This window comes from Aythya ferina (genome assembly GCF_964211825.1).
Source record: "Aythya ferina genome assembly, chromosome: 2".
Lineage (NCBI taxonomy): Eukaryota > Metazoa > Chordata > Aves > Anseriformes > Anatidae > Aythya > Aythya ferina.
In genome coordinates, this window is record NC_140297.1 from 142,085,046 (window position 1) to 142,097,008 (window position 11,963).

General features: G+C 36.0%; 1 long non-coding RNA gene across 1 annotated transcript in view; it reads left to right on the forward strand.

The window, feature by feature from the left end:
• Positions 1-7,266, forward strand: part of LOC311431823 — a 48,258-nt gene extending 40,992 nt beyond the window's left edge. The window contains exons 3-4 of the long non-coding RNA XR_014689660.1: positions 4,120-4,242; positions 5,967-7,266. This is a non-coding gene — a long non-coding RNA (uncharacterized lncRNA). The remainder of the gene's footprint in view (positions 1-4,119; positions 4,243-5,966) is intronic.
• The last annotated feature ends 4,697 nt before the right edge of the window (positions 7,267-11,963 follow it).

The window sequence follows — 11,963 nt, forward strand, 5'->3', positions numbered from 1 at the left end:
GGGCATACTGACCATGTAATTAATTGTGTTTCAAAGACTCTGAAACTAATAGAGAAAATGGCTGCTCTAAAAACAGAAGCAGTATAGCTGCTACAGGGTGTCACTCTGTTGTATCTCAAAGATCATTAACATTGGCTATAGTGCTCTGAAGATACAAATAGCATCTTCACATGGGTTGGATGCAGAAAATTGGATAACTTGTCTCATCACTGGGCATAGCCACTACCTCCTTCCCTTCCCACTCATTCTTCTAGTGTATCTTCTTTTAATAAAGTATTATTGAATATAAATATATATAAAAGTCATATAATTTTATAAGATGCACTTATGGCAGATTTGTTTTCTGTAGTACTGAAAGGCAGACAATAAACAAACCATTGAAGTACCAAGAATTCTATTTGTATGTGATATTGGAAACAAAGTAGGCCGCAAGTATACTGAGAAAAATAAGTGTATTGCTTTCAAAAATGAAAAGAGAAAAATTCTTATAAGCTAATAAATTGAAAGGGAGTAAAATAATGTGAAAACTAATGAGAGGAAAAAGAGAATGGGCTACAAATAGTCAGTTATGAAGAAAAAAAGTCTTGATAATTTGTTATTCATGTATTGAAAGATCACAGAATCATATGAATGTTATATGTTAGAACAGAATTTTAATAAACAATTTGATATTCTAGGTCAGAAAAGTTAGCTTGACATATTTATCCAAGCCATTTTACATTATTAAAGGTATAAATGTAGATTCAGAACTGGCAAAGAGAGCAAATAAAGGATTATAATAAAAAAGAAATATCATATTGGAAGAGACAGCTAGTTAGATTGGCAGTTGGCCTTACTGAATGTCTCCATGTGGAAGTTATAGTATAGCAAGCATGGATGAAATTCTGAGACAGCACAGAATTAGAAGAGGTGTTAGTACCAGCTGGAAAGTGAAGTGCTAAGGGAAGCAATTTTTTTTTTGAATAACTGTAATGTCATAAATCTTGAGGGGGATGGGGGAGGGAGAGAGAAGGAATGGAACTGAATTATATGTAGTACAGAAGAAGGAAGAAATCTAGGGATATTAATGTAGCATATAAGCTTTATCTCTCTCTCTCTCTCTATATATATATATATAACAAAACAGACATAATCCTATAAAGTACTATGCAGTACAGAAGCTGAATGAAAGAACTAGCATACTTTGGCTTGTACCTGGGAAAGGTACCAAAGATGAGACGGGTCTTCTGTAGGCAGTTGGGCAGCAGTAAGTCTTCTAGAACATGATGGCAATTAGAGGTTGCTGAAAGAAGAATATTAAACATGACACATATATAAATTAATAATAGAGCCTAAATGTATTTATCTTGGAGAAAGAGCAAGGAGGGGTGAGGCATGGTAACACTCCACAGATAGTTGACAGTTAAGGGCATGAACAATGAAAAAAAGAACTGTTTAGGGAATCAGAAGATGGAGCTAAGAATAAAAGGTTTAAAAAAGCCTTCTCACAGTGAGGCATATTAGTCTGCAAAGGAGTCAAATATATATTGAACTGATGGCTTTAAACATGACTGAATAGAACTCTAAGATCAAGGCTTCAGAAAATGAATGTTCCAGGTTAGACCCCTGAACACATAATTAACTGATAAGCCACGTTTACAAATTTCTGTGTATTTTCTGCAAAAGGCTGCTTTGACATCAGTCCAAACCTTGGAAGCTCTCTATTTTTCCACTTATGGCTGCTCAAATCTCTATATCTCCCCAAATCTCTACCTATGAGAAAAGGACACTAGTATTTCCAGCTCAGAAAGTACTGTTACAGTCCTCTGGGCTACAACTGAATAGCTGCAACTTGCACAGCAGAATGTGAGTTTGGACAAAGCCCTTTGTACAAATTGTGCTCCACACAGTCAAGGCCACCATGACTCATGCACACATGATTGCAGCCTTCAGGATTTTCATAATCCTTAGTTTGTTTTTAATGTTGGAGTTTTCACTATTTTCATGACAGATCTTTGAAAGGCGCTTTAGGCAGGTCATTTTACTCATCTGCATGTTTTTCCCATAGTAAGATCAACCAAATGATTTTATGAATTTTGAACAAGCTCGTCATTTTGGCATTGGATAGCCAAATTTCCTTTTTGGTTTGATGTTAAAGGATTTAAAAACTGAGCAAATACTGGTGTTCATTCTTCTCAATAACTTACTTTAGCATCACATTTACCATATCATTTTATATCACTTAGTATCATTGCCAATGCTTGCTCTGACTTAAACAATAAAAAGCAGCCAATATCTTGCTATAAAAAGTTCACATAGAGAATAGCTTTCCAGGTGACCTTTTATCTTGTACAAAAGTATTGTTTATTTATTTTTAAAATACTTGTATTTTTAATTTTGCTAAAATGTATATACGTATTCTTAAAATCAATACATCATGGATACTTGTTACTTAAAAATTCAGTGATTTTTGACTTATTATAGGCAAGTATAATCAATCACCCAAAGCATGCATATTCACAAATGACTGTGGTTTGCAATGAGATCTTGGAAATCTTTACAATTTCTAAAATAATATTTATTTTTAATATCCTGGACAACATTGAGTTTAAGCAGTAGAAATAAAGTCTCTGTGATATATATAGTAAAAAGAGTTGAATTTCAGGCAAAGGTAGCTGGAACAGATGAATGAAAATAGCACAGTGGAATTAAATGCTGAAAGCTGCAGGAATATGATGCTTCAGACTTTTCTTTGTGTAGGCATATCTTGTGAAGTCTATAAAGCCCTTATTCTGAGGTATACAGCCTTCTTTTCAAGCCCATGCTCAAGCCCTTTTAGCCCCAGGAAGACATGCTGTCAGACCTAGTCTTCTTGGCACAAATGTGAACACACCACATGCACACACACATGCACACACACATACACGTACACCTGCAAACACACACAAAATGAAGAAACAGAAAGGCCTAAGATGAGAACAAAAAGTAATTGAAATGACTGATGGACCAGTGGACAAAGAATGTAAACAGATTTAGCTTAGTTTGTCTCACTAAAATAATTAATTAATTAATTAATTAATTAAATAGGAGCACTTTCAAGAACCTATGAAGGAAAACAATAATAAAAAAATTATTTTCAGTTTACAAAAGTGTCATTTTTAGACAACTATCTCATTTTGTGGTGGAAACAAGGAAGGATCCTGCAGTCATGCTTCATCTGCTGATTATTCTGCTCCCTGCCAAGCCTGACCATGGATAGTCTGATGGATGGAGGGACTGTTCCATCCATTTGAACAACCTCTATTTTTCTGATGCACCTTCTGAAAATCGTTTTTACTGCTCACTGGGCAAGCTCTAATCCACCTTGAAAATGGCTTGTATCTTCAAATTGGCTCCTGTCATTTCAGTTTTCTTCTGAAACAAAAACTCAGCCTCTTGATGTTCACATTAGAGGAAGAGCAGTTATTTTGCCATCACATTCAGCCTCCTTTGTAGAAGTATTAAAATACAGCCATTGAGCAGATGGCTTCTCGAAATTCTGGTAAAAATCCAGAAATCCGTTTTTCATACATAATGCTAATAAAGAGGCTATATATTGAAAATTTCTCTGGTTCCAAGGCTCTAATTCTCCCCCATACAGATAAATTGCCTTGTGTATGTGAAGTTCCTTACTTTGGGAATATCATTTACTTCACAGCTGAATAAATCTAGCAGTACTTCATAAATGTTAATATAATGTGAACCATAGAACATCCTGGCACAGAGGGTTCACCGTTGCTATTAAGTACTGGACAGCTGACTGTCGGCAAAATATACTCTTATGGTGGTAAACCTTTCCAGGCTGAAGAGTTTTAATGGTGGCATAATTATAAATGGAATGCCTCAATGCATGGGCAATAGCAAATGATCAAAGACCTGATCTCATAACAAACCATACATATTGCAAACCACACAAAACTTTGAAAGTACTGAATATGTTACATATTATCACTGTGGGGTGTACTTGTTAGCCTGATAAAGAGCTTGCATGCTCCTGCAACTCAGTGAGAAGAACATGGCTGTGAATTCAGCGAATTTGGCAGCTGTTTCTAAGCTGCTAGAAGGGACTGTGGCTAACATCTCCCACTGCATTTTCCACAGGGCAGTGACATCAGGAAGAGCTGAGCTGAGACCACCTAGCACTGCATCATGGGAGGTTATGGTTTCAAGAACCCATTCACATGATAGACCCGCAGTCTTGGTGACACCTTGCAGTAATTAATTGTAAGTATGGCTGCTCTTCAGCAACTTTGATAAAAATAATTTGTTACTAGAAACATCCCTTTCAACCTTAGAGAGAAATTAAGATTTGTTGTCTCACTTCGTCCTCTTCAAGCAATCCTACAGTTATGTTGTATGCACCAGAACAGACCCTTGAGGGGTGCCACACCACTCATCACTGGTCTACATCTGGACATTGAGCCATTGACTGCAACTTTTTGTAGATGACCATCCAGCCAATTCATTAACCACCACATGGTCCATCCATCAAATCCATGGCTCTCCAATTTGGAGACAAGTATGTCATGCCAGACAGAGTCAAAGGCTTTGCAGTAATCCAGGTAGATGACATCAGTTGTTCTTCCCTTATCCACTAATGCTGTAACCCAGTTTTAAAAGGCCACTAAAATTCTTAGGTATGATTTGTGTGATCTTAGGCATGATAAGTGAAGCTATGTTGGCTGTCACCAACTGCCTCTATGTCCGCCATGTACCTTAGTACAGTTTCTGAAAGGTTCTGTTCCATGATCTTGCCAGGCACAGAGGTGACACTGACTGGCCTGTAGTTTCCTGAGCTTTTTTTTTTTTTTTTTTTTTTTTTTTTTTAATGGGGGTTATGTTTCTCCTTTTCCAGTCAGTGGGAACTTCACTGGACATCCTGGACAGCCACCACTTTCTGGCTTAGCAACTTATGCCTATGTGGCCATGCCTTATAAAGATTGAGCTTCATCTTGGGGATAAGATATCACACATTTCTTCCTAAACCTTACATTTTATTACACAGTAAGCCTGCTAGGATGTCATGTGGTAGCCTGAGGTTAACAACCCATTTCTCCACTCTTTTTGCCTTGTTGCCTTCAGGGGGCAGTGGCGACCTGGTTCAGGAACGGCACGGTGACCAACCCCAGGCCGCTCGGTCCAGCAGCTCACAGACACCAATGTGGTGGATGGCAAATGGCGTTTATTGTTGAGTCACATGGTGTTATATAGCCTAGGCCCACAACGTCACTTCCTCTTGCTTACGTCACAGACCACGTACTACTGCCCATTAAGGGAGGGGCTCTATCTTTCCGTACAGCACGACATCTTCTGGCCGCCAGACCCTAACTACCCACATTGCCTCTATAAGAGGTCGAAGACAAGTCTTTCTGGTTGTTTTTTGGAAAGTAGAAGTGGACAAGTATATACAAAAGAGCAATTCCTAGGATAAACATGTTGCACATGGATTAATAGGGTGTGAAATCACATTATATGCAGAAACTATCACCCACTGGTGGGCCTGAGTGATTTCAGCCTGTGGAGCTCATGTAAGGAGCAAAAGTATTATGCATAAGCACCTTAGCACACGGTTTTAGAGAAAATGGAAAAAAGTAGTTTTTTCACTTGAACAAAATTTAGTTAGCATTTGAATAACAGTAACTTTTTTCATTCCTGCAGTAGTCACAGACTGGAAGGACTTTAGTCTGAAATGCTGAGCACATATTCCAACACAGTATGAAGCATGAGATTCATGTTGAAAGAGAACGGAATTGTTTTCCCCCAGTAGACAGAGGACAGCTTAACACACTTTTTGACTCAGAGGCTTCAAATTTTGTCCACATAACAGAGTGTTCATCTCATATCACATGGTAAATAAATTGAAAGAAGTTTATTTTAAAGTTCTTTCTGTTTATTATTTATACCAAAATATTTTTTGTAACTGTGATTCATTGTTGTATGCTCTACAGTGACCAAGTGACTGGATAGAGAGCTCAGGAGCAAGTCTTCTGTAACAACAGATGCATGTCTTCAAATCCAGCCCTCAAAGTATGGAGTTCCTTAAAGCAATCTTTATGAATCTGCATAAAGAACTTCAGCCTGAAATCACAGAATCATTAGGGTTAGAAAACACCTCCAAGATCATCTGGTCCAACCATCACCCTACCACTAAAGTCACCCACTAAACCATGTCCCATGTCCCTAAGCACCAAGTCCAACCTTTGCTTAAACACCCCCAGGGACGGTAACTCCACCACCACCCTGTGCAACCTATTCCAATGCCTCGCTACTCTTTCTGAGAATAAATGTCTCCTAATTTCTAACTTAAATCTCCCCCGATGCAACTTGAGGACATTCCCTCTTGTCCTATCACTAGTTATCTGTGAGAAGAGGCAGACCCCCAGCTCACCACACCTTCCTTTCAGGTAGTTGTAGAGAGCAATAACATCTCCCCTGAGCCTCCTCTTCTCCAGACTAAACAACCCCAGTGCCCTCAGCCACTCCTCACAGGACTTGTGTTCCAGGCCTTTCACCAGCTTCATAGCCCTTTTCTCATCCTGAAAAAGTTTGAGATTTCATAAGTACCCAGGAAACTCGCAATAACACTGGAGTGAAAATCAAAAAGCTGCTGACTCCATTGTTCCTGGCATTCATCCGTGTCTGTGTGGTGTCTTCAGACAGAGGCTTCAAACCATGGTGGCTCAGAGTGGGGAGCCAGCTGGTCATGCTTGCAGGCGGCCATGCACGGGAAAATTCCAGCCTTGTCCCCTTCTGTCAGAGCTGATGTTCTTCTTCCCACAAAGTTCACTGGTATCTGCAAATCAAAGTTTTGCAGGGAAGTCTTTTACTTGAAATTCAGCTATACTCCCACTCCTTACTCTTTGTAAAGTAATCAGTATTGAGCCGTATAATCGCAGGGCTGCTTGGAGCACTAATCTGGGGACTGAGTGGAAGGGTCAGCAAGACAGTTCAGATGCAGCCCAGAACTCCATGGGACTTGGTGGATACATGAAAAAGAGGGAGTGCAGTAGTTTGTGTGCATCCTTGGACCCTTCAAAGCAAAAATAAAGCCCAGCTGCCTATTCTGGCTTATATCCATGGCAGACAGCACTTCAAAATTGTTTTGCAAGTTGTGTTTTTTCTTTTTTCTTTCTTCATTTTTCCCACACTGAAAGAAGAATAAAATAAATAAATAAATAAATAAACCTGAAAGACTTATTTCATTAAAAGGAACAACTAACAAACAGGCAAATAAAATATATGTTTCTATGTGTGCAAGTCAGTGTGAATGTGTGCACAGGAGAAACAAAATGGGTACTTGGCTCCCAGGGGTTCAAGCTAACAGGTAGAGTAGCTAATTTCCCATAGCCAGGCAGCAGCTAGAATCATTATTGTTTCATCTGCTTTCAAATCAAGTCCATAGAGAAAGAAAAACTATTTTTGTTTGCTTGTTTGTTTAACTTTTTGCCTTGTAAGAACTGCTGTATGGACAATGATTTATATAAACAAAAGATCCAGATTTTTCTAGATTTCTGAAGTTTCAGGTTGGGGATGCTTCCAGAAAATATAATATCCATATTCCCTGGTTTATCACAATTTAAAGAAGTAGTGGAGTTTGGACATCACTGCTGTGTTACATTTGTGACACAAAAATGAACATTCTCAGCGGGAATTCTTTCTTGTGAAACCTCAGTTATTGCTGGGGTTTTGATACATTTGGAGTTTTCAAAACTTAGTTTTCAGAATTCGATAATTATTTTATTTATTTATTTATTTGTACTGCCTCCTGTAACTGAAGAACATGAACCAGACTCAAAACAGAGTTTGAGTTCTATATCTTTCTCAATATATCTTCATGCATACTTCCTGACAGGCAGAAGAAAGTTACTACTGTGTCCCAGTCTCAGCAGTCACAAATAAAATGGGACCATAACATTAAGTTGTGTTAATCTATTTAAGATATTTTCTCATCCCTTTAGGGCAATTTAAATATTAGCTTACTTTTTCAAATTTCAGTTAGGAATAATATACCATATATATTATAGTATATATATTATATATGGTGTATATATATATATATATATGATATAGTATATATATATATTATAAGCAAGCAAACAAACAGTTCTTCTTACGAAATTCTTGTTGCAAAATTCTACCTTGTGTTCCTTAATCATCATAATCTTTTCTTTTCCCGCTTATTTTAACATACTTTTGCTTTTAAAATAATACGACAATGGCATTCCTAGAAAAGTTTTCATGCTTCATGAACTTCTGGCTTTCTATAGTATAAATTCTTTTATTTTATTTTTCTTCATGAACTAGGATATAAAAGAGTACAGTGCACAAAATCAGAAAATATGGTCTTGAATCATAGCTGTTAAAACCTAAGCTCATGTAGTTCATACAATTATATTTATAGGTTAGCAACTACTTTAAAGTTTGGGTTCAAGTAAGAGAAGATAAAGGTTAACTTTGGAACTTGGAGAAGCTCTTCTGAGAGCAGACTTTTTGAAATGCAGATGACCCAGTTCTAATTCTATCTAAAAATAAGAATTTCTTGTGCACATGAGCCTTCTAAATGCATTTAAGTCTCAGAGCAGTGCATAAAATAATAATAATGACAATAAAAATAATAATAAAGACAGATGTCATCTGAAAAATTAAGATAATATTTGATTTATGGTTACATGCCTAGATTTAGCAAATACATTTTTCACAACTTTGGTTGGTTAATTTGGTTAATTTGTTGATGTTTTTAATTTAATTTAATTTATTGATAAATTTGGTTAATTTGGTTAATTTGTTGATGTAATCAGGGACACTCATCTTTCTTTGTAGAAGTAATACTACATTTGAGAGATTTATCTCTTTCAATCAAGTGTTCTGACCAGAACGAAGAAAGCTGCAATTTGAATAATTTGTATCAATCAAATCCAAGGATATCTGAAAATTCCTTAATATCTTAAAGATCAGACATTATCAGCCAAATGCACCATAACATTCTGACTTGTATAGTACACTTCAAAGAAATGGAGAACAGGTGGTATGCGACCGGTGTTATCTGACCAAGACGTCTGACCTGACACAGGTGGACTCTGTTCAGCATTAAATGGGCTTGTCCAATTTACTGAACCCACTCAGGCTTAAGCTATTTTTTTTTTCTTTCTTTCAGCTGACCTAATGAAGTCTTTTCAGTTTCAACCAAAACCATTTTTGCATGTTTTGGGGACAGAAAACAATTTCATTAACTGAAAATAAACAAAACTGAATATTTTCCAGAAAGTTCTAGTCCTTACATCTTTTGTGCGTACATGCACTGGATAACTTGTTCAAGAAGGATTTTTTATTTTTTATTCTTAATCAACAGCCACATACATTTTATTTTATTTATTTATTTTTAGCACTTGCCATCTGTTCTTAATTAACAAAACAAACAGTGATTGATAGATAGATGCTGTGTCTTGTAATAGTCACAAGCTGTCAGCTTGCAGGTGTGGTGAAAACTTAGAAAGAAGAAAACAGATTCCCTGGCTGGGAGAAAATTCTTTATAACCTAGTTACCTAGTTTAAGTGACTTAAGACCTCCACTGGATTTCTAGGTTTCTTTTTATTTATGAAGTTGAAAAACAGGATTCTTACTTCTCCCCTTATGCAAGTAAACAAACTGCTTCAAATGCAAAAGTAAAATAAAGCCCCTCAAATAAGATTAACACTGTTAAAAAAGAATGATGATTAAAGACAGAGAGCTCAGGAAAAGTGTATGGATGAAACACAGAGCAATGACAATGGAACAAATGAAGGTAATTTACCGAAAAAGTAGCCAGAACAACAAAACACCATAAAATTGAGCATTGTCTCAAAGATATAAAAAGCTATTAACTGCAACATACCTGTGAGCAGAGAAGAATATACGGAGACTGAAAATTTGTGCTGCTGCAGTTTACAAAGAAAAACAAACAAACAAACAAACAAACACAAACAAACAAACAAAAACACCTAACTGGCTAACCAGAACAAAAATTCAAATGTATATATATAAATATATATGTGTATATATATATAAAACTTCCTTGTTAGGCAGAATAAATAGAATTTCCATACCACTATAAATATAGTGCATACCGTATTATATAATTATACAAAAACTTACATTGACTGCACCTTCAAGGGAGGCAGTAGAGAACAAATATCAGTGCTTTTCTGTAACAGACTGACTGCAGGTTCTGAACTGGACTCTTGACACTTATCAACCATTAATCTCCACAGATTAATGCAAATCTTCAATTTGTTTCTATACTGTTTATAAAATAATTAATGAGAAGTTAACAAATTCCAGCATTTTCAGGAAAGAGAACAGGAATATGGAAACTATCCTCTGTAGAAATCCATTAGGTAAGCTTTCCTTTATAGATCAACAAAATAAATTATAAATTTATTTTTATTAACTTTTGTTATAAATTTCAAGGCTTTGAAATATGTTTTTGCTTCGTATGTGTACAAAAACTAAGCCTTTCAGACACTGTTACACAACAAAGGACTTAATTTGCAACAAAGCATTTTACATCTTTTATCCTTCCAGAAAAGGAATTCAGACCTAAACAACTACATCTGGTAAAACATTTTTAAACCAATACATTCTTGAATGTATTTAGGATTGAATACTGTAACTTTATTTAATACCAAAAAAAAAACCTTTTCCTACAGATTTTCTAACCAACTCATCCTTCTCAGGAACATCCCATTAACACTTTATCTAAAATAAAGAGGCACAGCCTTATCTCTGTGCAGTAGGTTTGGGGGGGATTTTTGTTCATTGGAACCAGACGTGATATTTTACTGTAAAATATTTCTGCTTTGCTGAACACTTTGTTTTTGCTGACGTGTCAGCAAAAGAGCTATTTTGAGAGGGGCAAGATAGCAAATCTTATTCTGTAAATTATATAAAAGTGTACCTTTAAGTAATTTGACTAACCCCATGATCTTCATCTGTAAGAAATAAATTCTGGTCTATTACATTGATTTAAAGCTTACATAAATCCAGCCTAAATAAATTAAAGAAAACATATAAGTGTAACCAAGAAGTTCTGTTATAAAGGTATTTTGTGTGGACAATTAAAAAATGTATATTCAACCTTTTAAAATATTTTTAAGTTAAAATCTAATTCCCTAATCCATAGTTATTCAGTAAGCCATTTTAGTTGGCTTTCTGTGTTAAAATGTCAAAAGTGTTTCCAAAAATTTTTGGATAAAGTTATCCTCTGAAAATTGTCCACATGATGAGTTTTTCAAATTTTCCATGAATATACCCAACCTCTGCAGAGCTTCAATATACATGTTTAACTTCAGAGAATGGGTGAAAAATCCGGCCTGAAAATACATCTGTTTTCCAGCTAGTACCACCCTTCTACAATTTTCTATTTCCTTATGCCATTAGACCACCATGATTATGACAAAATGCTTCCTGTTGTATGTTAGACTTGTGAAAAGCAGGTCAGGAGGATGAGATATGACAGTAAATTTCAGCACTTAGTTTGTTTAAAAAGCAGTGTTCCAGAGAGTAATGTTAAAAAATAAAAATAAAAATAAAAATAAAAATAAAAAAGTAAAAATAAAAATAAAAAAAATCTGAAGATATGCAATAGATGTAGATGGTGAAATACAATGCTCCTGAATTATGTGGGCAAATCTTGAGATGTCTGGGTAACAGTGGCAAGAATTCAAGACACCTGTCACTTCTCTTCACTTCTGGTTAACTACACATTTTTGCAGGCCTCATCATAGTTTGGATATGTTTTCTGCAGGCAAGCCAACCCCTCTGTGGCAGCTGTGCCCTCCATTTTGGCTGGGGAGCTTGGTGCAAAATCAAGTTATACATACGAAGTGGTAACATCAGACCTAGGGCTGGAGCTTGGTGGGTCTTGGACAATCATGACAAACTGATGATACATGTAATTCATGCTGGC